Source organism: Hippopotamus amphibius, chromosome 6 (genome assembly GCF_030028045.1).
Source record: "Hippopotamus amphibius kiboko isolate mHipAmp2 chromosome 6, mHipAmp2.hap2, whole genome shotgun sequence".
Lineage (NCBI taxonomy): Eukaryota > Metazoa > Chordata > Mammalia > Artiodactyla > Hippopotamidae > Hippopotamus > Hippopotamus amphibius.
The window spans coordinates 81,626,271-81,652,600 of record NC_080191.1 but is presented as its reverse complement, the minus strand read 5'-3'; the positions used below and the strand labels follow the sequence as shown (position 1 = coordinate 81,652,600).

At 42.3% G+C, this 26,330-nt stretch overlaps 1 protein-coding gene and 1 pseudogene across 1 annotated transcript in view; one reads left to right on the top strand and one right to left on the bottom strand.

The window, feature by feature from the left end:
- Positions 1-26,330, top strand: part of KCNQ5 (potassium voltage-gated channel subfamily Q member 5) — a 535,817-nt gene that overhangs the window by 369,333 nt on the left and 140,154 nt on the right. The gene's annotated exons all lie outside the window — the stretch shown is intronic.
- Positions 4,838-5,975, bottom strand: LOC130855495 (ephrin type-B receptor 6-like; annotated as a pseudogene).

Below are 26,330 nucleotides of genomic sequence, written 5' to 3'. Positions count from 1 at the left end.
GCAGGCGCCTCCCCACCTCCTGGGGTCCCATGGTGCCCTCTACTCCAGAACAGCACTCCCCCGGCTGCGTGTAAAGTGATAACTTCCTGGCCTTGATTACAAGCCAAATGGATATGTACAAATTCTGTGCCACTTTGCTCTCTGATTCTCCTCGTCTGTGAACGGAGGCTCATGCTGCACAGCAGGGCCCCTTGTTTCCCTCCGCAGGCACCTCGGAGCAGGGCATGACGTAGACTCTGGGGTCAGGCACCAAGACTCCAAATTCCACTTCTAACACTTTTTAGCTGAGTGATTTTAGGAAACCACTTCCCCATGTCTTGGTTTTCTCATTTGTTAAAAGTGGGTAATAATATTACCTGCTTCATAAAGTTGTGAGGATTAAATCCCAGTGCTTAGCACTGGACTCAGCACAGAGAACACACCACATATCATGGTCACTGGCTCTTCCACCTACAGTGGAGCCTCATGGGGGCACAGGGGCAGTGAACCAGGGGTATTTGAAAAGGCTGCATTTGAGAGCATATCATACTTTTGTAATAGAAAACAAGTATTTCACCACAAACACTGTAATTTTCAGCAGCTTTTCACACAGACGTTTCCATCTAAGCAAAGGTGACTCAATGGTGCCCATTCAGTGTGTGGCTCATGTCCACAATAACCACTTATGTTTGATGGCAAGGAAACAGTTTTACTGTTGTAGTTTTCTGGTAAGTGTGTCGGATGACCGCAATCATGAGTTTTAAAGCTCTTCCCTCAGTGTCAGCTGGTGAGTGGAGCCCTGGTGAGGGATAGCTCTGCATCTGAGGGACGGCCTTGCTTGGCTCTCTCTGGGGACAGAATGTATGCGCTCCAGAGAACAATGCAGAGCAGTGTGCCCAAGTGCCAAGGACAGGAAAAGCTGGTGTTGATTGCCTCTGTTTTGTAAATTCTTCAGAACTGAAAGGGAACTAGCATTTTTTAAGTACTTTTCACGTATCAGACTCATTGATTTCTTATTAAAAAGAAACAAACAAAATCTTGCAATATAGGTATTATTCCTCCCATTTTACCACACCAAGTATACAAGATGATGCACCAAGTATAAGGCAGAGCCCAGGCTGCACTGCAGGCCTGGCTGACCCAAGGCCTGAGCTGCCACCTCGCACTCTCCTGCCCCTCGGTTGAGACGGATGGGTCTGCCCAGTGCATTTCCAGGGCTCAGGGAAGTTCTGCCGTCTAAGGCTCCCTTGTGGTTCCATATATGCCAAGTGATGCCTACGACCCTTTTATTGAGAGATTAAATTCGTTTCTTTTTTCTTAAAGAGTCTATGTACAAAATTATCACAAATGGGTATATCCCTTCACACCACTATCAAATCTTTGTATCAAGAATTCCAAATCCGATTTTTACCCCAACAGCCCAGTCTGTGGGGTAAACAGTCCCAGCTCACTCTGTGCAGGTGAGCTGAGCACTGTGCTGGTGAAGGGAGCTCTCCTACTTCCAGCTAAACTATCATGGAAAGTTTTGTTTCTGCTTGTTTTGATTTCAGAAGGCTGAGGTTATATGTTTCTGCATTCCGTATCTCACCTTCTTAATAGCAATGCTGTTTGGAGTGCATTTCGTCTCTATTGGATATCTTCTTGTCTTCCAGATTAATTTTAAAGTATTTATTTTTTTGGCCTTTAAATGTAGATTGTCCAACATATTGATGATATTTCCGGTGACAAATCTTCACCTGATGACCTCTCCTCTTAATGAAAATGATGTATATCATTTGCAAAATTTTCAGTGAAGTTGGTCATTTCTGAAATTGCCTGCCCACAAGCAGTAAAAGGAATGTGGTTATCAGTTTTAGCATTCAAAGAGAATGTCTCATTGTTCTTGCTTCTCTACCCTCCTGCTATGTTAGAAGGACTCCCAACCACAAATGGATTGTGCTAAATAAACATCAGAGACTCAAACACATGGTCAGAGATCCAGGTTTTCCCAAACATCTGGCTGTTTGGCACCTTCTGGATAGAGTTTATGCACATTTTCTGGTTTTGCTTTGTGTAGCAAAGCAAACATGGGCTTGCTGTTTCTGTGCACAATGAATCAGTTCCTGAAATGTGTGCAAATCCAATTTAGGCAGATCTAATTATATCTTCAATGCACTAGTGGAGCTTACTATTTAAAGAAAATCTGTAGTGCATCCTTTTGTAAAGGGTAGAGTCCCCCTTGAAAAGTTATAACTACATAATTAATCTGTGTTGCATGTTTGTTTTCTTTTTCTAATGTGGATACATGCGGGGTTTTTTTTTTTTTTTAATTGCTATAAACTACCCATTATATAACACAGTATTGAAGAATTAGACAGGTTGTTACCATTTCCCGTCCATCAGTATCAGCCACAGACATGTTTACCCGTCCTTGCAAAGCAGAAAGGCTTGTGCATAAAATTATATGGGCTTGATGTAGATGATTACATGAAATCTTTACATTTAAAGCTCTGGCATGAACACTGTAAGACAGGATAACAACATCAGGACAAGGATCCGTCCAAGGGTCCTCAGTCCACTGTGGGCAGGAGACGTGAAGCGATCAGACCTGAGGAATAAACAGTACTCCTGTCTAACACATCCCTATAATTTCTTGAAGAAAGCGCTCAGAATAGCCCAACCAACACCAAAAACTGCAATTATTTTCCTTTGCTTGTCTTTCATCAAGGCAAATGCAAATAAACTTTAAAATGATTCATGAAGACTAATGACCCTCATCAATCTGCTGATGACTGAAAAGAAAAAGCAGGAGCAGTTTACACCTACACTGAATCTTAACCGAGGGATAATAATAGGGGAGTTGCTCTGTGAAAAGTACTTCAGATTCAGAGGGAAGAGTTGTTCAAGTTGAAGATAATGGAATTATGCCTGAACAAGACCATGTCTCTATCCATAATTAAGGAAGCAAAGAACTTCCATGCTTCTGACATGAGCAGTGGTGTCTCACCAAGTGGTCCAGTGTGTGTCACAGAACTGTTCTGCATGGTTTTGTGTCAGGCCGTGATGAGCCCCGCTCAGCCAGGCCCACACCAACACTGGCCTGCTGTGTCCTTTGATGCCACAAAAGCATATTCAGCCGAGAGAGAAAGAGAGCAACAAGCTGGTGTGAGAAGCGTTAGGAGGTTACTAGAAAATAACAGAGTCCAAGAGGGGTGGCAACAGAAGGAAGAAGGCGCTTCCTTTACCACCTTTCCGGGTGTAAATAATTTCCACTGTTTGAAACCTGATCAGACACCTCCTTCTGCCTGGAATGAACTGATTCCTCCCTCTGACTTCCCTCAGCACCGGCCAGTTGACAGTGTATCTCCTCCCTTCCTCATTGACTCCACAGTATTTCTCCGACTCCCAATGTCTGCGAGGCTTTTGGGGGGAAGCTGAGGATACAGCAATGAGCAAAGCAGGCAAGATATCTGTTCTGGTGGAACACATTTTTGTGGGGAAGACATGCAGCAAATCAAGTGTTAAAAATAAAAGTAAAGCAGGCAAAAGGAACTACCGAGTGTTTCTATTGTGTGTTCAGAGAGGTCCACCAGAAAGAGTAGCACCGTAGCAGAGACTTCAGTGAGGTGGGGCGACCCGCCATGCAGCAGTTAGAGGAAAGAACATTCCAGGCAAATGGAGCATCAAGGGTAAAAGCCTCGGAAGAGCAAGAAGACCAGGGTGGCTGAGGGAGAGGAAGCCAGTGGGGGCCAGAGGAAAGTGAGGCATGGCTCAGAGTGTACATCTCTGGAGCACGGGATCCAAAGCTAACTCAGCAACAATACTTCACACAGGGGCATCTGGTGGCAAATTATCAAGAAATATTGATGAAAGAGGACACTGATGGTTTAGCTGCACAACATTAATATTGAAATGTTCACAATATCATGGACATGGCACCAAAATTAAGCCCCGACGCAGTGCCTGACTTAGAATGAACTGAAGTGAGGGAGTTGCAGGGAGGCAGCCCCAGGGAGCAGTCAACGTCATTCGTGGAAAACGTGCAGGAGCCTGAAGCAGGAGTGAGGCCAGGTGAGCAGAGGGCATGGGTGGACTGGAGCAGCAGACGTGGCCTGGAGGTAAATCAGAATTGTAAGCCTGGTGTGATTGGACAGTGCCTCCCAGACAGTCCATGGAAAATTGAGACCCTCTGCCCCTTGCAGGCTCCACAGCCTCCCATACCCCATTTCAGATGCTCTCTGCCCTGTCTGGGCTCCTCTTCTGCCCTCTGTCTCCTCACTGCCTCTCTGGTTTAGACCTACATCTTCCTCTGACCTATGTACCCCAGCTCTGGACCTCCCAACTGGTCTCTGAGCCTGTGGATTTCCATAGATTTCCAGAAATTTCCCTGGATCCTACCTCCCCCCTCTCCTAATTCTGCAGGCCCCGGGCCTTAATTCACTGCAGTTTTAACTCAATATATATGAAGTGCCTCCTACCTTCCAGCCTCTATGCCGGGGACTGGAGTCCCAGATGTGAGTAAGGCACTGCCCTGCCCTGGAAGCAGATCTAGAGCATATTCCTATCTACAGCCTCTCACTGACATAGAGAAAATGAAAAGCCTTGAAATCGTGGGTTTATAGAGAATGATGAAATTAGGAGATGAAAGAAAAATTGGCCTCATTTTTTTTTTCCCTTCTTTCCCTTTAATGGGGGGAGAGCAGTGGAAGGGTGGAGGACCAGGGAGTGAGTTGTCCCAAGGGTTGGGTTTAGTGTGGCTGGCGGGTGCCTCTCATGGAGGCCAAGGTGGAGACGGGCTCACGTTTGCCATGTCCCTCCTTAGACCCGCATCCAGGACTGGGTCACAGGCATTGTCAGCTCATAGCTTCCTGTCCAGGCCTCAGACCTCCACAGAGCCCAGCGGCCTTAAGTGCTGCTTCAGGAGCTGGATATGGTGCAGCAGCTTCTTCTGGTGGCCGGCCAGGGTGATGCCCAGGGTAGGCCAGTCTTCCAGGCTGAGCTGAGCCACATCACTGAAGGTATGGAGGCCAGACTGGGAGAAGTTGTCCTGGTAGCACTCCAGGCCGATGGCCAAGAGCCTGGCCTGGGGGCAGTCCAGAGAGGGAAAGTCCAGGGCCACGGAGTTCAGAAGGGTCTGGGAAGGTCTGTCCCTGGTGCTCCCGCCCGACTGCAGAGTGTCTGGCTTGCAGGTCATCTTGTCAGATGGAGCCACCAGCTGGTCAAAGTGAGGTCACTGGGTATGATCTTTGTGCCAAGTGTCCAGCATAAGCAGGTGTAGTCCAAGCGGACAGCCTGGAGGCGGGGGCAGCCAGAACTCCTGCTCTTTTGCATTTAGCACCTCCTGGTCACTCATGTCCCAATAGGGCCGTTGTCCATAACTCATCACTTCCCACATCACTATCCGAAAGCTCCAGACGTCACTGGATGTTGTATGTTTCCCATGTGCAATGACCTCTGGGGCTGCCCAGCGAAGCAAACAACTAGGCCCTGAGGACTGTGGCCAAGACGAGCCACTTTTCACACTAAGTGGCTGTTCACCAGCACACGGTGGGCAGAGAGTGCACAGTGGACAAGGGCAAAGCTGGGCAGGCACTGCATGGCAGCGGCCATGCCCACTGCATGGCCACCAGCTGCAGGCTGCTGGACTGGCCCTCCTGCTGCCTCAGGAAGCCGTCCATGGGGTCTAGCTCCATGAGCTCCATCAGCACCATGAGGAACCCGCTCTTGGTGACCACGCCCTCCAGCCTCAGGATGTTGGGGTGCTGAAACTGGCCCAGCACCGTGGCCTGACCTAGAAAGTCCATCTGCAGACTCTTGGCACCTTCAGTCCACAGGGCCTGAATGGCCACAGCCTGCTCCCACCATCCCCAGGGCTGCAGGTGGCCCTGGCGCAGCTCCCCGAAGGAGCCTGCTCCAGTGACCTCCTCGATCTTGAATTATGTGGGATTGACCTCTGGGGCAAATTCTATGGTGGCCTGGCAGGGGTCCTCATAGGTGGAAGGGTCGATGAGGCCCATTTTTAACATTCTTTAATTCCCACTTTAACATATATGAACAAGAGAGAATAAACCTATCTCAAGTCATTTATTTCTCATGAAAACTACAGATAAGATGACCAAAAGCTATTTTCAATATAGGTACTCCTGCTCATACTTATATAGAGAATTTGGGGTTGGAACTGTATAAAGGCAAAACTGGAAGCAATGGGGTGGCCCCCTGTTCCTGTGCAGGCCTACATCACCTTCAGATATTGAATATCAGATTGAAATACGGGGCGGGGGGGGGTGGTGAGGGAGGGCGGGGTGTTCCCATGAAGGCCTACATCCTGCTCAGATATCGAATATTGGGTTGGAATATGGGGGGAGGGGGCTTGTTCTCAGGCCTACGTCATAGGTCACAATTAAGGTGAAAAGACACATCATGCTTCTGCAAAGTAGAGAAAAAATTTCCAAGCTGTAAATGGCAGCTTGACAAACAACATTACAGGCTGGATTCCAGGACAATGCGGCATCCTGGCTTCCTTGGGGCAGGAAATCATAATGAATCCACAGAACATACTGGAAGATGGAGAATAGAAGGGAGACTTTTGAGTGTGACAGGCCCTCCAGCCGTGGCTCACAGGAGACTGCCAGCAATTCAATGCTGCAAGACCTGAGCATCAGGAGAAACCTTGGAAAGCCTCCTCCCAGAAGCAGAACAGCCTCAACAAAGACACCCTGGCATGGGGCCTGGAGTGAGGGGGAGCACTAGCCCTGGGCATGCAGACATGAGGGAGGACTCACTCTCTCTCCCACTCCCCACCCCTGACTCTCCTGAACTTTATTTTCTTAAGTCAGGTGGAATCAAGTACAAATCAACATCACGTGCAGCCTTCAAAGAAAAGAACAATCCCAGCCTGATCAGAGAGCATTCTGCACAGTGTGGGGTGGGGAACGTTCTGCCTCTTTGGCCTCTTTGAGTTCATGATAGTAATAACTGGGGAACATGTGACTTGATTACACACCTGTGAATCTGGGTTGGGGGGTGGTTCTGCCCCACCTGGCCAACCCATCTGTGTCTGTCCTGCAAGCTCCTTGCTGGGTCACTCTCTGACTTTGCCCTGGGGTCCCCTGCAGTGGAGATTGTGTGCTCAAGGTCACTGTAGCCGGGCAGGGATGGGCATTCCACCTGTGTATCACCAGGTTGGGAGGCTTGTCTGTTTGTAGAGCCCAAGAAATAGCTCCAGGCTGGGGTCAGAAATGGGAAACATCAGTGGGATCATTCAGAGGACAAGTGCTTCCTGAGTCCCCTCTGCAGCTGAAGGATGTCTTTTAACCTTGAACTGCTCATTGATTCATTCGTTCACTCATTTATTCACTTACCAAATATTCGCTAAGCGTCTCCCAAGGATGCTGTTAGCCAGAGGCACTACCCCCATCATGCACCAGCTGTACACTGACACTCATACAGTCCCCACCCCTGTCTGTCATGGTTCCTCAAGACCATTTTTCTACTTAAATCAGGTGGAGAATTTTGAATATGTTGCATATGCAGTTCGTTCTCTGTCTTCATATTTCCATAACACAAATTGCCTCATATGCGATGCTTAATTGGGTAATGATGTCAACGTAACACAGAAGTTAAAGACAATTTTTCCCAAAAAGCAGCAGCTGAGCATAAAGCATGTCAGCCTAGCTGAATGCAGCAAACCTGAAGAGACACACAGCCATGTGGCACCTTGTTTATTTTGGACACTTGCTCTGCCTTGGAAGTGCCTATGGGATGATTCTCTCCAATCTGTGCAAACAATGCAAACATAAAGCGACCCATCTTTAACACCATCATATTTTGTGCAAAGCCTGCACCTCCCTACCTGTGACGTGATGTGGGATCCTTGTCTCCAAACCCAGCAGCCTGCACCCTCCTGACACCCTGCTCAGGATTACTGCAGCAGCTCCCTGTTACATCTCATCTCTTTTTAACTGTACTAATATCTTATTAGGATTGTTGTTTATGTTAGATCTCTGTTTATGAAGTTCCATAGGCTCACAGTGGTTTGCCCTAACTCTATTTTTATCATAAGCCCTGAACTTTTTACTAAGCAATCTTACCTAAAACCTGGCTTTTCATCAATGCATTTATTTATTTTTAATTGAAATATGATTGATTTACAATGTTGTATTAGTTTCAAGTGTACAGCAAAGTGATTCAGTTGTGTGTGTGTGTGTGTATACATATATATATATATATGTATACACACACATATACATATATATACTCTTCATTTCCATTATGGTTTGTTATAGGACATTGAATATAGTTCCCTGTGCTATACAGTAGGACCTTGATATTTATCTATTTTATATGTAATAGTCTGTATCTGTTAATCCCAAATTCCCAGTTTATCCCTGGCCCCTTTCCCTTTTGTAACCATGAGTTTGTTTTCTATGTCTGTGAGTCTGTTTCTGTTTTGTAAGTAGATTCATTTGTATCATTTTTTAGATTCCACACATAAGTGATATCATATAGTATTTGTCTTTGTCTGACTTACTTCATTCAGCATGATAATCTCTAGGTCCATCTGTATTGCTGCAAATGGCATTATTTCATTCTCTTTTATGGCTGAATAGTATTCCACTGTGTACATGTACCACAATTTTATCCATTCATCTGTTGATGGACATTTAGGTTGTTTCCATGTCTTGGCTACTGTATGTAAATAGTGCTGCTATGAACATTGGGGTGCATGTATCTTTTTAAATTATAATTTTCCCCAGGTATATGCCCAAAAGTGGGATTGCAAGATCATATGGTAGCTCTATTTTTAGTTTTTTAAGGAACCTCCATACTGTTCTCGATAGTGGTTGCACCAATTGACATTCCCACCAACTGTGTAGCGTGGGGTGGCAGGGGGGTTCCCTTTTCTCCATACCCTCTCCAGCATTTTGTCAATGCATTTATTTCACTGTGGAAGGAAAACTGATATAAGTGGGTGCAAGTGTATCCACCCTGCCAATTCAGAGAAGCATATGCTGCTTTATGCTCAGTAATACGGTCTTTTTAAGTGAAAGTTATCAGAGCATCCTTAGGTCATAAGGATGACACGGGAGGTGTCATTCTTAGGTCAAATAAATCAAAGGGATAAAACCCTGTGTCAGATGATTGGTTTAGAGTATTCTTCATCCAAATTTTTCTGCTCTCCCTTTTATCAAGATATGTTAAAGAAATCTTTAAGCCTTACAAACCCATTTATCAAAGGTTCAAAAATTTTTAAATTATCCAGAATTTTAATAAAGGTAACTTTTATGCAGTTTAGATAGAAAAATAATGTTGCTGCAGGTGGAAACAAATTTTAAGACTAGTATAATAGAGCAAATTGAGAATATTTTATTTAAAATATAATTCAATTTAATAGTTGTAAACTTCATTTTTCACCTTAATTCTATGAATTTTGACATCTTCTCAGTACATAAAATCTGTAACATTTGGATTATTCTGTCTTTTCCTGCTTTTAACCTAAAGTAAAATTCCAAATAATTTTCAGACTTAAAAAATGCAGTTCTTAACCTTCTACACACAGACTTCTCATATCTCTCTGGTCCTTCCTGTTTCTCTAGACTAATTTCTGCACCAATTTCCCTTAAAGTGCCCACATAGGTAGCTGGAGGGTATGCAAACCTGTGTGCATGTATGTACACACACACTCACCATCACACTTTACACTCCAGCAATAGCAAACCATTCACGCTTTCCAGGAACACTGCCTCTGTGTTTTCATAAATGGTATTTCTTCTACTTGAAAGCCCAGCTCTCCCGCTTCCTTTCTCCACCATGGTAATTCTTATTCATTTGTTAAGTCTCATGCCCCTTCTCCCTGGAAGTTTTCCCCAGGCCCCCAGGAGATGTTTCATTCCCTTCCTCTGTGCTCTGGGTTCCAGCACAGCTCTGTAGCAGCAGATTGTCGATAACTGTATTCATCGCATTCCAATATGGTCATTGTTTCCAAACATTTTATTTCTGCTAGACTGAAAACTACCTAAGAATTGGGACTGTATGTTAGTGGTCTCTGTATTTCCTAGTTTGTACCACAGTGCCTAGCAAGTTGGGGATGCTCAGAAAACATACAAATAAACTAAATGACTGGGCCGCCCAACTCAAAGAAGCCGGTTACATACTCCACACTCCTTGTTTTGTCAGCTTCATGGCATTCTCATGATTTTATTTATCTTTTTTTTTTTTTTTTGCTTATTTGTAACTGTTTTTCATTATTGGTTTCTATCCCCAGGAAGCAAACTCCTTGAGAGTGGGCCTTGTTCTGTTCATCACTCCCACCCCAATGTCTGGAACAAAAGAGGTGCTCAATGCCTGGGAGAATGGAGGTGTGAAATAAAACTATCAACTGTAGGAAACGAATGACTAGATCCAGATATTAGTGTATAAATTCATTAGAGACATTAAAATACTCTGGCTCCAATTAATCTTTTAATTTTAGCAGTATAAAATTCCAAAAACAATTTTTCATTCTTTGGAAGATCCATAAAGGCAGGTACAATTAAGTAGTGTCGAGCATAAGTTTTAAGATCTAAAATAAAATGATTATTTGCTAATTTTTGCCTCCTTTTTTCCCCACTCATCCTCATTTTCTGCTGAGTTTCAATTACTCCTATGAATCTGGGATCATCAAATATTTATGTTATTAAAGCAAATACTCTTACCTAATATCAAAGCAGGCTGATCATTAATGTTAAGGAATAATCATGTAACATGAGTCTGTAGCCAACATTAAAAATGAATAGGATCATAAAACAAGAGAGAGTTACTGCAGTGACCAGTCAGTTATTCAACACTAACATATTTTAGTTACAAAATCATTTAACAATGACTGACTCCTTCACTAATGATCTCTAGAGGCAAAAGCAATAGGGACTAATGCTTCCAAACAGCTTCCTGTGGTAGCATTTTAGATCAGTTGCACCTAATCAAACTAAGATGTAGTTATCACTCTCTCCTACACCTCATGGAATCCATTATTTATATTTCACTTTTGACACAAATTTTGCTTTAAACCATGCATGAAACAAGCATTTCTTTAGTACCTATTATGTTCTAGGCTCTACGTCTTAGCCTCCTCCCTGATCTCATTTGGATTATTCTGTCTTCTCCTGTTTCTGTTTTTGTTTTTTTTAAGAACTTTTATTGAGATACAGTTGACATACAATAAACTGCATATACTTAAAGTGTACAATTTGATATTCTTTTTCTTATTAGTAATGTATATATAGACAATCCCAATCTCCCAATTCTTTCTCCCCCAGCTTTCCCTCCCGCTTTCCCCACTTGGTGTCCATGTTTGTTCTCTACATCTGTCTCTATTTCTGCCTTGCAAACCAGTTTATTTGTACCATTTTTCTATATCCTGCATATATGTGTTAATATACAATATTCGCTTTTCTCTTTCTGACTCACTTCACTCTGTATGACTGTCTCTAGGTCCATCCATGTCTCTACAAATGTCCCAGTTTCATTCCTTTTTACAGCTGAGTAATATTCCATTGTGTATTTGTACCACATCTTTATCCATTCATCTGTTGTTGGACACTTAGGTTGTTCCCATGTCCTGGCTATTGTAAATAGTGTTGCAGTGAACATTGGAGTGCATGTGTCTTTTGAATGATGGTGTTCTCTCGGTATATGCCCAGTAGTGGGATTGCTGGGTTATATGGTAACTCTGTTTTTAGTTTTTCAAGGAACCTCCATACTGTTCTCCATAGTGGCTGTATCAATTTACATTCCCACCATCAGGGCAAAAGTGTTCCCTTTTCTCCACACCCTCTCCAGCATTTACTGTTTGTAGATTTTCTGATGGTGCCCATTCTAACCTGTGTGAGGTGATACCTCATTGTAGTTTTGTTTGCATTTCTCTAATAATTAGTGATGTTGAGCAACTATTCATGTGCCTCTTGGCCATCCATATGCCTTCTTTGGAGAAATGCCTATTTAGGTCTTCTGCCCATTTTTTGATTGAGCTGTTGTTGTTTTGATATGGAGCTGGATGAACTGTTTATATATTTTGGAGATTAATCCTTTGTTGATTCGTTTGCAAATATTTTCTCCCATTCTGAGGGTTGTCTTTTCGTCTTGCTTTATAGTTTCCTTTGCTGTGCAGAAGCTTTGAAATTTCATTAGGTCCCACTTATTTATTTTTGTTTTTATTTCCATTATTCTAGGGGATGGATCAAAAAAGATCTTGCTGTTATTTACGTCGAAGAGTGTTCTTCCTATGTTTTCCTCCAGGAGTTTTATAGTGTCTGGCCTTACATTTAGGTCTTTAATCCATCTGGAGTTTATTTTTGTGTATGGTGTTAGGGAGTATTCTAATTTAATTCTTTTGTATGTAGCTGTCCAGTTTTCCCAGCACCACTTATCAAAGAGGCTGCCTTTTCTCCATTGTATATCCTTGCCTCCTTTGTCATAGATTAGTTGACCATATCTTATCTCTAGGCTTTCTATCCTGTTCCATTGATCTATATTTCTGTTTTTGTGCCAGTACCATACTGTCTTGATCACTGTAGCCTTGTAGTATAGTTTGAAGTCAGGAAGCCTGATTCCACCAACTCCATCTTTCCTTCTCAAGATTGCTTTGGCTATTCAGGGTCTTTTGCGTTTCTATACAAATCATAAAATTTCTTGTTCTAGTTCTGTGAGAAATGCCATTGGTAATTTAATAGGGATTGCATTGAATCTGTAAATTGCTTTGCATAGTATAGTCATTTTCACTATGTTGATTCTTCCAATCCAAGAACATGGTATATCTCTCCACCTGTTTGAGTCGTCTTTGATTTCTTTCATTAGTGTCTTATAGTTTTCTGAGTACAGGCCTTTTACCTCCTTAGTTAGGTTTATGCCTAGGTATTTTATTCTTTTTGTTGCAATGGTGAATGGGATTGTTTCCTTAATTTCTCTTTCTGATCTTTCATTGTTAGTGTATAGAAATGCAAGTGATTTCTGTGTGTTAATTTTGTATCCAGCAACTTTACCAGATTCACTTATTAGCTCAAGTAGTTTTCTGGTGGCATCTTTAGGATTTTCTATGTATAGTATCATGTCATCTGCAAACAGTGACAGTTTTACTTCTCCTTTTCCAATTTGGGTTCCTTTTATTTCTTTCTCTCCTCTGATTGCTGTGGCAAGGACTTCCAAATCTATGTTGAATAGTAGTGGCGAGAGTGGACATCCTTATCTTGTTCCTGATCTTGGAGGGAAAGCTTTCAGTTTTACACCATTGAGAATGATGTTTGCTGTGAGTTTTTCACATATGGCCTTTATTATGTTGAGACAGGTTCCCTCTGTGCCAACCTTCTGGACAGTTTTTATCATAAATCAGTGTTGAATTTTGTCAAATGCTTTTTCTGCATCTATTGAGATGATCATGTGGTTTTTATCTTCAATTTGTTAATATGGTGTATCACATTGATTGATTTGCGTATATTTAAGAATCCTTGCATTCCAGGGATAAACCCCACTTGATCATGCTGTATGATCATTGTCTTCTTCTGTTTTTAACCTAAAGTAAAATTTCAAATAATTTTCTGAATTAAAAAACCAGGTTTCTTGCCTGGAGAGAGAAAGAACTAAAAGTGAGTGAGAGAACCAAAAGTAAGTAGAATTAGAGAATATGTTATCCATAAATATGATAGCATAATAGAAACGTGTAAAAAGAACAATTGGTTACAGCAGAGGAAGTGACAGATTCTCCACTGAAAGGTGAGGAAGGCTTCAGAGGTGGGGACCTTTGACTGGGGCATAAAGTCACAAAGGTCTGGGTCAGTCTAGCTAGTATGGGTTTCATTTGACAGACAGAGACTCAGAGAAGGGTTGGGACCAGTCAGTTAAGAGCCTGGTTTTCTAAAGTAAAGTCATTTGGATTTTATGCTATGAGTGATGAAAATCATAAGAGGTCTTTAAGCAGTACAATGACCTGATCAAATTTGGTTTTGCGAAAGATAATTTGCACCGCACCTTGGAGGGTAACTGGAAGAGGGAAGGAGGAGTGGTAGACAGAGCTGCATGTAAAGGAGTGACCATAACGTGAGAATATTATTAAATAGTTTAGGGATAAGATAGTTCTAACATCCCCATCTCTCAACCAAATGTTGAGTGCTACAGATGTTAATAAAACATACAGCTTATAGTTGATACTATGACTTAAAGGTTGAAATCCTTGAGCATCGAGGAGACTGTTTTAAGCAGTGCCAAGTTGTGCAAAGGAGGTGGTGGGTGACACCTGGGCATGCAGGGTGCTTCTAGTATCTTAGCATCCTCTGGCTGGAGCATGGTTCACACAAGTTGAGTGTGGTTATTTGCTTTGGTGATTTTTTGTCTGTTGGAAAGAGAACCTGTTTAAATAATGATTTTATTCATCTGAAATGTCAGTCATATAAAAAGTAGCTGGTCACCACAGTTGTTAGAAATTTCCATCTTATAATTAAAAAAAATTGTTGGCCATCGATAGAAACATAAAAATGAACTCTGGCTCTGGCTAGGGTCAAATCATGTTGAAATTTTATTTCACGCCTCTATATTCCTGAATATTACTGAGTCAAGAGAAAGAGTAATCTGTCATCTCAGGTGGAATTTTCTTGGAGATTTTCCCAAGCAATTCTTCGCTTTGACTTTATTGATCTCACCTCCTGAAAATCCCAAAGTGTGACTTTTTTTTTCTACTCCCCAGCTATCATTTGATCATAGAAAGGGAAGCATGCATATTTAGGTAACCTAAAACTTTAAACAATTTTTAAAGTAATTATTTTCCTTTGAAGTTATTCTATCCTAATGATACAAATGATGCCAGTGACTGAACTCTTATACTGATATTTTCTGCTCAGGTATTTGACCACGATTTGATGTCAGAGGCTTAAGGCATGAGGCAGGGCCTTGCAGCCAACAGGGATGAGAGCCAGCCCTTGCACACCAGCACACCCACAGTAGTTGATCTGCAACAAAAGAAGGGTCTGTGCAGAGGGGATAAAATTGCAGGATTTTAGAATTCATTAGAACTTAAGAGATCACCCACATAATCATATATGCCTATATAGATATAGATTTAGTTATATATGAACCCCACAGTAACCACGAACCAATAATTTATAACTGATACACATGCAAAAAGAGACAGAGAGAGAGACATAACACTACAGATAGATAGTCATTAAATCACAAAGAAAGAGAGCAAAAGAAAGGAAAAAACAAGAACCACAAAAACAACCAAAAAAACAATGAACAAAATGGAAATAAGTATATAGCTATCAGTAATTACTTTGAATGTAAATGGACTAAATGCAGAAGATGCAGAGTGGCTGAATGGATACAAAACAAGACCCATATATATGCTGCCTTCAAGAGACTCACATCATCTCTAAAGAAACACACAGACTGAAAGTTAAGGGGATGGAAAAATGTACTCTGTACAAATGGAAACAAAAAGAAGGCTGGGGTAACAATACTCATATCAGACAAAATAGACTTTAAAACAAAGACTGTAACAAGAGACAAAGAAGGACATTACATAATGATAAAGGGATCAATCCAACAAGAAGCTGTAACAATTATAAATATAGATGTACCAAAGAAAGGAGCAACTACTTACATAAAGCAAATATTAACAGACATAAAGGGAGAAATTGACAGTAACACAATAATAGTAGGGGATATTAACACCCCACTTACATCAATGGACAGAAAATTAGTAAGGACAGAAAATTAGTAAGGAAACATTGGCCTTTAATGACACATTAGGTCACACAGGCTTAATAGATATATATGTAGAACATTCGACCAAAAGCAGAAGAATATACATTCTTCTCAAGTGCACATGGAACATTCTCCAACATAGATCACATGCTAGGCCACAAAAAAATGTGTCAATAAATTTAGGGAAACTGAGATCATATCAAGCCTCTTTTCCAACCACAGTGATACAAGAATAGAAAAAAAAAACTGTAAAAACCACAAACACATGGAAGCTAAGCAATATGCTACTGAACAACTAATGTGTCACTGAAGAAATCAAAGAAGAAATCAAAAAATAACCTGGAGACAAGGGAAAATGGTAACACAATGATTCAAAGTCTATGAGATGCAGCAAAAAGCAGTTTTGGGAGGGAATTTTATACAAGCCTACCTCATGAAACAAGAAACAATATACCTCAACATAATAAAGGCCATATATGACAAACCCAAAGCCAGCATCAAACCCCACAGCTTTCAGCATGCTGAAAGCATTTCCTCTAAGATCAGGAACAAGAAAAAGATACCCACACTCACCGCCTTTACTCAACATACTGTGGCAGTCCAAGCTATGACAATCTGGTGAGAAAAAGAAATAAAAGGAATCCAAATTAGAAGGAAAAGCCAAACTGTCATTGTTTATAGATGACATGATATATAATTAGAGTATTCTAAGGAATATTCTTAGGAATCAATGAATTCAATAAAGTTGTAGATACAAGTTAAGGTGCAGAAATCTGTTGCTTTTCTATACACTAACAATGCACTATTAGCAGGAGAAATTAAGAAAACAATCCCATTTACAATAGCATCAAAAATAATAAAATATCTAGGAATAAATCTAACCAAGGAGGTAAAAACCTGTACTAGGAAAACTATAAGACACTGATGAAAGAAATTTCAGATGACAAAAACAAATGGAATGATATACCTTGCTCATGGATTGGAAGAATTAATATTGTTAAAATGCCCAGACTACACAAGGCAATCTACAGATTCAGTGAAATCACTAGCAAAACTCCAATGGCATGTTTCACAGAACTACAGCAGATAATTCTAAAATTTGTATGAAAACTCAAAAGACCATGAGTAGCCAAAACAATTTTGAGAAAGGAAAAAAAGCTGAAGGTATCACACTTCCTCATTTCAAACTATACTACAGAGCTACAGTAATCAAACAGTATGGTACTAGCATGCACACACATGCGCGCGTGCGCGCGCACACACACACACACATAGATCAATAGAACAGAATAGAGAGCCCAGAAATGAACCCACACTTATATGGTCAATTAATCTACAACAGAAAAATCCAAGAATATATGATGGGAAGAAGAAAGCCTCTTCAGTAAATGGTGTTGGGAAAACTGGACAGCTACATGCAAAAGAATCAAACTGACCTACTTTTTCACACCATATACAAAAATAAACTCAAAAATAAATTCAAAACTTAAATGTCAGACCTGAAACTATAAAACTCCTGGAAGAAAACATAAGAAGTACATTCCTTGACGTTGATATTAGCAATAATTTTTGGATATATCTCCTTCAGCAAGGGAAATAAAAACAAAAATAAACAAGTACTACATCAGACTAAAAAGCCTCTACACAGTGAAAGAAACAATCAACAGAATGAAAGGGAAGCCTACTGAATGGAGAAGATATTTGCAAATAATATATCTGATAAGGGGTTAATATCCAAAGTCTACGAAGAATTCATACAACTCAACATCAAAGAAACAAGATTAAAAAATTCCCTGAGGATCAAAATAGACATTTTCCAAAGACAACATATGGAGACCAACAGATACATGAAAAGATGCTCAACATCACTAATCATGAGGGAAATGCAAATCAAAACCGCAGTGAGATATCATCTCACACCTGCCAGAATGGCTATTATCAAAAGACAACGAATAACAAGTGTTGGAAAAGATGTGGAGGAAGGGGAATCTTGATGCACTGTTGGTGGGAATGTAAATTGGTGCAGCCACTGTGGAGAACAGTATGGAGTGTCCTCAAAAAGTTCAAAATAGAGCTACCATACAATCCAGCAATTCCACTGCTGAGTATTTTTCCAAAGGAAAAAAGAAACTAATTCAAAAAGATGTATACACCCCTTCATTCATTGTTAATTGCAGCATTGTTTACAATAGCCAAGATATGGACGCAACCAAATGTTCATTGATAGATGAATGGATAAATATGTGAGAGAGAGAGAGATGATAGATAGATATAGATAAACACACACAATGGGATATTACTTAGCCTTTAAAAGGAATGAAATTCTGCTGTTTGCAACAACATGGATGGACCTAGAGGGTATTATACTAAGTGAAATAAGTCAGACGGAGAAAGATTTAAATACCATATGATTTCACTTATGTGTGGAACCTAAAAACAAAACAAACAAAAACTAATAAACCTAACAAAACAGAAACAGACTCCTAGATACAGAGAATAAACTGGTGGTTGCCAGAGGGGAGGGGGTTGGGGGATGAGTGAAATAGGTGAGGGAGATTAAAGTTCCAGTTATAAGATAAATAAGTCACAGAGATGTAATGTACGGCATAGGGTATAGAGTCAATAATATTGTAATAACTTTGTATGGTGACAGAGGGTAACTAGACTTACCACAGTGGTCATTTTGTAACATATAAAATATCAAATCACTATGTTGTTACCTCAGACTAATATTAAATTGTAAGCCAATTATACTTCAATTAAAATATTAAATAAATAAATAACCGAATAATTTAATTAAGACATTTCATGTGTTTTGAGTTTCTATTTAAATTTACCTTGGAAAGTATAAAAATCAAATATGGGATGATTCTTTTCTCCTGCTGTTTTCCTTTGCTTCTGATAAATCATGTCAAATCTCACATTGTTTCTCATCACCTCAGAGCCGCTCTTGGAAGCTTGTCAGTTCAGGGCCATGCTGAACACTAGGAGTGAGGAAGTGAGGGCAGAAGCATCCGCTTGGAGATTCTGATCACTGTGGGAAACTCTCATGAGGACGTGACATATTGGCAGCTTCAGGCTTCAGCTTCAACAGGTGTCAGGGAGAGCCTCCTTCTCTGCCTGGCGTCTCATTCCTCTCCTCTTGCCTGGAAGAGACACACGTGGGTCCTGCCCCAGTTTTCATTCCTGCCTCCTGGACCCTCTGTGGGTGCCCAGTTCCTCTCAGGGAGATCTCCTTTCCCTACCAAAACCGGTGCATGGCCCAAGCAGCTGTATGAGGAGACAGCGCAGCCCTTTCTCCCTGAGGCCCTCGTCCTGGAGCAGCCCCCCGTTTCTCAGAGTAAAAGCCCAGGTTCTTGTGATTGACCTGAAAGACCCTGCACAGTCCAGCCCTCAGCTCCCACCTCTCCTCGCCTTCCCCCCGCCCCACACACACACACACATCTGCTTCGGTCCCTCTGCCTCCTCTTCCCCATCCACACCTCAGCTGAGGGCTCTGCCTGGAAGCCTCTCCCACTGGACGCCTGCCCGTCTCACGCCTGTCACTTCCAGCAGCTCAGAAAGGCCCACCAGCGCTCCTGCTTAAGGCTGGACACCTGCCTGCACCATTGCCCTCCTTTACTGGTCTCTGAAGCACTCACCTCCTCATGGTCTATAAAACGTGCTTATTTATCAGGGTTGTTATCTGCCTACCTCACTGGAAGCATTAAGCGGGCAGGGATTTTTGACTCTCTGGTCACTTCTGTGTCTCCAGCAGACAGCAAGCACTCAATCAATGTTGAAAGAATGCATTTATTTTATTTCGTAGTTATAAAAGGGATTTCTATGTATCAGACACTGTCCTAAGCACTGTACAAATATTGTCATTTAAACCCTGGTAACAACCCTATGAAAAAGGAGTTCTATCTCCATTTTACAGAAAAGTGAGACTCAGTGAGGTGAAGTTAAATTGTCCAAAGTCACACAGCTGGCATGTGGCAGGGCCCCTCCATGCTTCTAACCCACGCTCTCCACCGAATGAATGAATGGGGCATGGTGGAACCTCCATTTCCTGCACTTTGTCTTAAACGTTCTACTGTGACCCCATGAACAATCCTGGTGTTTGACAGTGAGCTAGTCAAGGCACTGTGCTGCTTCCCTGGAAGGGGAACGTGCAGCCCATTGGGTGTCCAGGGGCTGGTATCCGGGAGAGAGAGGCAGTAGGCCTGTCTACTGGGGCAGGTCACAGAGAGATACAAAAGGATCAGAACAGAACACGCAGATTCAGAGCAAGGACTGGGGGACACAGGGCTGTGGAAGTGGGTCCCAAACCCTGGGATCAACTGTAGACGCTCCTTGCCCTGCCTCTCCTGGGCCGGGGGCTCCTTCCAGCAATCACAGGGACCAACAGCACGTGGGGGACTGATGACACGTGTTCGCACGCTGGTTTGTGCAGCTGACTGTCGCTGATTGCAGTGATCGGCTCTGTGTTCGGGAAACAGTCACAGTGATTGAAAGGGGGTGATTAGCGTTGGGAGGAGGCATATTTCTTACCATTCTCCATTGAGTCCGTACTGACTAACAGGGAATCTCTGCTAACAAACTGATGCCAAATAAAGATCCTGCTGGCTTTCTTTAATTAATGACATGGCTTGGTTGTAATTATTCCATTAATTGTTTAAATACAAATAAGTGCTATTAAGAATCTTGAAAACTGTTTCCTCTTAAATATGTTAAACCTTCTCTCTTATCGTTGCATTTCTGTTCTTAATTTGCCTAGTAAATCCTCTTTTAAAAATGGTACAAAAATAAGTGTTACCCACACGCTAGCAGAATTATCACAAGTTTTGAATTAGTGGAGTATAAATGTAAATGATAACCTGTATTTATGCTCTTGAGGAAGATAAGATTCCACCGGATCTGCATTTACTGTGTAAAAAAGTATAGTAAAATAGTGGAAGAAGTGAAAACAGGAAGTTTCAATAGTATAAACAATTTATACTCTGATAAGGTGCTAATTTGAGATACATAAAGCTAATCTTTGAAAACCATACCTTTGGTGACTCTTAGTCTTTATTATGGGGCCAGGGAGTGTGAATTCCCTGCTTTAATGCAATTCTGTCCCCTGTCTGTCAACGTGGGAGAGCGACAGGTGAGTCCCCCACATCCACACCTGCAGACGGTGCCCGTGGGGCTTCGGCCATGACAAGAAGCTGCCCAGTGAGACTGCCTTGAGGGGCCGGATGGCCCTTCCTCCGTGGAGGCTTCATGGTTCTGCCTGGATGCAGACAAGAGGAGGAGAGAGCTGTTGCCATGGCAGCCAAGGAACTTCCCAGGGCCTCCTTGCTTCAGCCCGCCCCCTCCAGCCCAGCCCCCACACCCACCCCTCACTCTGAGTAAACATGCTCTCACACTCCTTGCTGCTCGACTTCTGTCCAGGTTCTCCAGGGGACTCACTGACCACTGTGTCACATTCCCTTTCTTCAGGCTTCCATGCTGCCCACAAGTGGTAGGGAGGGCGTTTTCTCCAGAGCATTCTTTTCGGGGCAGAGCCTCACTTCTGAATAGACAGTTATTTTTGCTCAGAGCCTGCTTTGTGTTAATGTCCTGTCAAGTCAACGGGTCTGTATTTCCACAGCTTTGGTCCCTAATTGTGTGCAGGATGCTTTCAAATTGTGAATCGGTCCTCTCATGTGTGGTTAAATTACTACCATGGTCTCCAAGTCAAGTGTTGTGTTGCCAGGGAGGAATGAGTCTACAACCAAAGACAAGAGCATGAGAGCAGAGCAAGGTTTCCAGTTACTATGACAGATCAGGTCCCTCCTACGCTGAGTGACTTCCCAGATCAGTCCGAGTGATAGCGATGTGTCCTGTAGACGAGGGCATCGCCCATCAGAGGTTGTGTGGCAGGTGTGCATGACCGGGGACCAGCAGGCAGTGGTGTATTAATTAAGATACGTTGGTGACAGGAACAGAGATGTTTGGCAGAAATAACATTATGAGCAAGTAAGAGCGATGGCTTTGGATGATAGGAGCTGTCTCTGTCTGAGATAAAAGCTAGACACAGCAAGAGGAGGCGTTTTCTCTCCAGCAGGGAGACTTCAGCAGAACAAATTAGGATCAGAACATGGCTTGGTGAATGACACAGCAGAGAAATGGACTGTATAGAAACAAGGGAGACCCCCAAGGATTCCTTGGACTCAGCTGTCAGGATGATTCACCGTTAAATCAAACTGATAAGTATTTGCCCTGTGCCATGTCATGTGCTTAGAGATCATAAAAGCTGGTGTTCTGAAACACTTGGAAATCTCCTTCTTGTTCTTACTCTCATCTCAGTTTTTCTTAAACCAAGGGTAGAGAAGACATATTCATTCTTACTCTATTGTTTAATGATTCAAATGAACAACAGGCAGAGGAGCTCATTACATTAATTCAAGTTTATCAATGAACAGGCCCTACATCTTCCCAATTTAAGAATATACTTGATTTACAGCATGACGGTCTTCAATGATTTTGATGGATAACTAGAGATAATAAACATCCCTGAATCATGACAGGTTTCTTAAAGGATACAGTGTGAAGATTCACATGGTTAATAAAATTGAAGCTATTAAAATAAATGATTTTGCATAGGTTTGATTTTTCTTGATGATCTAAATGTTCAGAAGGGCACAAAACTTCAATGTTTTCTTCAGTTTAGAAAGTGTCATTAGTGGAATACTGCTACAATGCCACTGATTCACATACTAATACTTTGGGGATAGCTAATATTCTCTGTTTATCAGACATTGCACAGAAAGCTGGTACGCACCTTCTATTAGTGGTGATGTGTGGAAGGAAAGCAATCAGTATCTAATTCCTGCTGGGCCCGCATCACCCTGCCTCATTCTCACAACCTGCCAAAAAGCCAAGCACCGTCCCCCTGGACTGCTCGCCTGTGAGGGTCTCAGGGCTCCTCCCTCCATCAGCACAGCCTGTACCTCCTCATTACGGAGTAAATAAAACCTTGGCTGCTTCTGCTGGGCTTTCAGGAGACACTTCAGCTCCACCCTGAAGTTCCATGTCCTACAAAAACCAAAACCTTTGGGAATTCTTCTTAAAACATGCTCAGATAAAAGGAATAAACTGCCCCTCACTTTTTCTTTCTTTTCCCAGCCTGTCTTAAGAAACTTTTTTAACCAATGGTGAAAAATCCTCTTGTTTCAGTGAGATAGTAAAAGAGGAGAGATCTCATCACATGACCCCAATAAAAACAAAATTGCTATAAATCATAGGAGTGAAATTGATAATTACCCTCACTGTCCTCTAGCTTAGATTCATCAAAACAAGCACGCTGACACCAGACATCTGGCGATGAGAGGACATTGACTCTCCAATCACAATTAGTGTCAATAATGCTGAATAGGCAGCATTAGAAAAAAAAAAACATGGGCCAATTAGCTTACTCCAATTTTTCTCCTTCTAGCCAGCTCTTTTTCAGAACTTTGATTTTTAATGGATTGGTAAAGCAGTATGCTAATTAGTTCTTCCTGAACCTGCAGTTTTGAACTGAAGGAAACTTAAAGGAGCATTTAGTGAGGGAGTTACCACAGTGGACGAGGAGCATCTCAGGGGACCTCACGGCACCTCATTGTGTGAGTTTTCTAGTGCACGTGTCTTATCCCAAAGAGCTGCCACCTCCTCCGGGGTGGGGGTAAAAATTGCTCACCTCGACATCCTGCCCAGCCATGCTCTTCAGTATACATTTGTCAAGTGATTCATGTAAAGCAGAACATTTACAAGTGAAGTAGGTGTTGCGGAGCAGTTATTGTACTAAATGCAAACACCCCAAAGAAAGACAGAAGGGTCAGATTTTCTTGTACCCCAGTACAATAGCAATTTCTTTGGTCCACGCACAGGCAGCTGTAAGGCAGGGATGTAACTCTCCAGTAAAAAAAAAAAGCAACATTCTGAAAGTTCTCCAAGAGCCCATGTGGTTCTGCCTGACCCCAAGCCTCTCAGTAGCACAGAAGCCGGCGGCTCAGTCAGCCCGGCTCTTATAACAAAATACCGCAGCCTGAGTGTGTTTGCCTCTCAGTTCTGGGGGCTGGAAGTCCAAGATCAAGGCACCCCAGCTAGAGCCTTCTTCCTGGCTTACAGATGGCAGCCTTCTCGCTGTGTCCCCGCGTGTCAGGGACAGAAAGAGCCCTGGTCTCTCTTCCTCTTCTCATGGGGATACTAATCCCATCATGGAGCCCCACCCTCATGACCTCACCCACACCTCATCACCTCCCAAAGGCCCCACCTCCAAAGACCATAACACAGGGGGATCACAGCTTCAATATATGGACATTCAGTCCATTACACTGTCCTAATTACTGTCTTGTCATAGGCATCACTTCAGCCCACCAGCAGGAGAAGATATTTGCTTTATCAACTTGGCTGACATGTACCAGTTTCTTAAGGCCAGGGCTGTCTGTTGATTGAAACACATTGTTCATTTGTTTGAAAGAATTTTATTTACAGTTTTATAAGTAAGCAAAACCCATTGCCTTTGCATATTTTCTTATAAAACTAATAAAATGGCCTAATTTTGTCTCCGGTAGCAATGTTCATTTTAAATTTTAATTTTAAATTCTTTGGGGGCAAGCTCCTATAGTTCTTGAGAGAAAGAAAAGCCAATAGGATGATGAGAAATTGACAAATGAGCAATCTGAATCTCAAGAAAACTTGGTTTACTTTCACTCATTTGGGAAACTCTCTTGGTATTCCCACTTCGATCTGATTTGGGACTTCTAGCTTCAGTTCCAAGTTGCACTGGTTCTTTTGTGATTATTTGGCAAAAGCTTAGCAGAATGAATATCGGGTTCAGCTCAAGGTGCAGCAAGCTCTTTTCAGTTTTTCTGGCTTGAAGTTCATGCCTCAGTGTTTTTGTTCTAACCCGGTTATACACACACGTGACTGCATGTACACAAACCTTAAACCAATTAAGGTATAATTTGGTTGGGGTGGGTGGACAAAAAGCACTCAGTGAGCCTGCCTTCTGTTCTCTCCGTGTGCACCACCAACCTGGTCGCCTAGGCAGAGGGCACTGCTGCGCTGGGTCCCGCAGTCAGATCCCAACCTCCTCCCCTGGCCAGCGGAGGGAAAGGCCTAAGCCATCATCCTTTAGCTTGATGTTGATGCGACTTTCAGAGGGTGAATAGGAACCTAGAGGGGTCACTTCGTGGCTCCCTCACATCAGGTGGGCATGACCGCAACCAAGCCATCACTAAGTGTCTAAACTCACTACAAGTCTTCCCCCCACCCCCAGCAACTAGGACGCATGGGACCCCCTAGGCTGCACTGTGGGGAAGCCTGGAATGTCCTCTGGTCCTGACTCCCCAATAAGGAGGAGCTTGCCTCCTGCCCCTGTGGCCCCAACACCTGATGAAAACCTGCCCCTAATCATTCTTGGGTAACAAAGTGTGACTCAGTCATTCAGGATGGAATGTTTTCAAACCACTCCCTTTCTCGTGCCCCTCTGAGAGATCGCTGGATAAATGAATCGTGTCATATAAATGTGGTTAAATGAATTATTTTTTCAGAGGGAGATTTACATTGTAAATGATGTGGAAAACTTGAAAGGATAAATTATTATAGAGAAATCTGGGGACTCAACCAACCAGCAAGGGGGAAACTTTAATTTTCCTGGTGCTCCTGAAACGAATTCTTCCACTGGTGTCTTCCTAAGTGAATCTGTACCAAAAACATCAGTCAATCCGTGCCTAAAATCTGGCCAGTGGAGCAACCCAGTTACTGGCTTCAGAACCATCTCCAAGCACCATTTGCAAAAGCAGGGGCAGTGCCCCATCCTCACCCCAGGTCCCTTCACTGCTCACATCGCTCAGTGTCTACTCAGTAAATGCTGTCACACCTTCACCACCACCCTTGATACAAGCACGATCCTGTCCTCAAATCAATCCCTTTGGTAAAAACATTCATTTCCTCAAATTCTCTTCCAGTACACCAACAGTTAATATACCATCCCCAAAAGTAAAAAGAATGTGAAATCAAGCTAGGTTGATGTTGGTGTGAGATGGCCTCCAAGTAACAGTAAGCCTGTGTTTTGGGGTTTTTTTCTGCCTTTCAAATAGACGAAAATCCAAAAGATAATTTACTTTAGTATTTTTATTTTCACATTCTAATTTAAGCATTGCACCATCTCTAGATTTTAACTTCACTTCCTCAGTATGCATTGTACTATTAGAATTTTCCAAATTACAAAGAATTATAACTGCAACCCCTCTGATGCCTTTCTTTGCAGTTTAGGGCTCAGTTGACGTCACAAATCGTTTCCCTGCAGGGATTATGAGAGGAGGCATGCTGGCCTGCTAGCCTTGTGGTACTTTAAGTATACATACAATAAAAGGAGCAAAGAGATTATGTTGACATTCTGAGTAAGGGCAGTACTTCCAATTTTGTACATCTAATTAGCCACAGCTCTTCAAGAATTGGTGTAAGTGTCATGGGGGTTTACAATATTAGTATCTCATCTTCACAAAGATGCTATTAGATGGCATGAAAACAGAAAAAACTAATGGTCACAGCAGACAGCTTGTAGCTTAGAAAAAGGTCACTGTGTTTTAATGAACAGTGCTGTTAATTAACAAGAAAACAACCAGAACATGAGCTGTTAGGCTTGT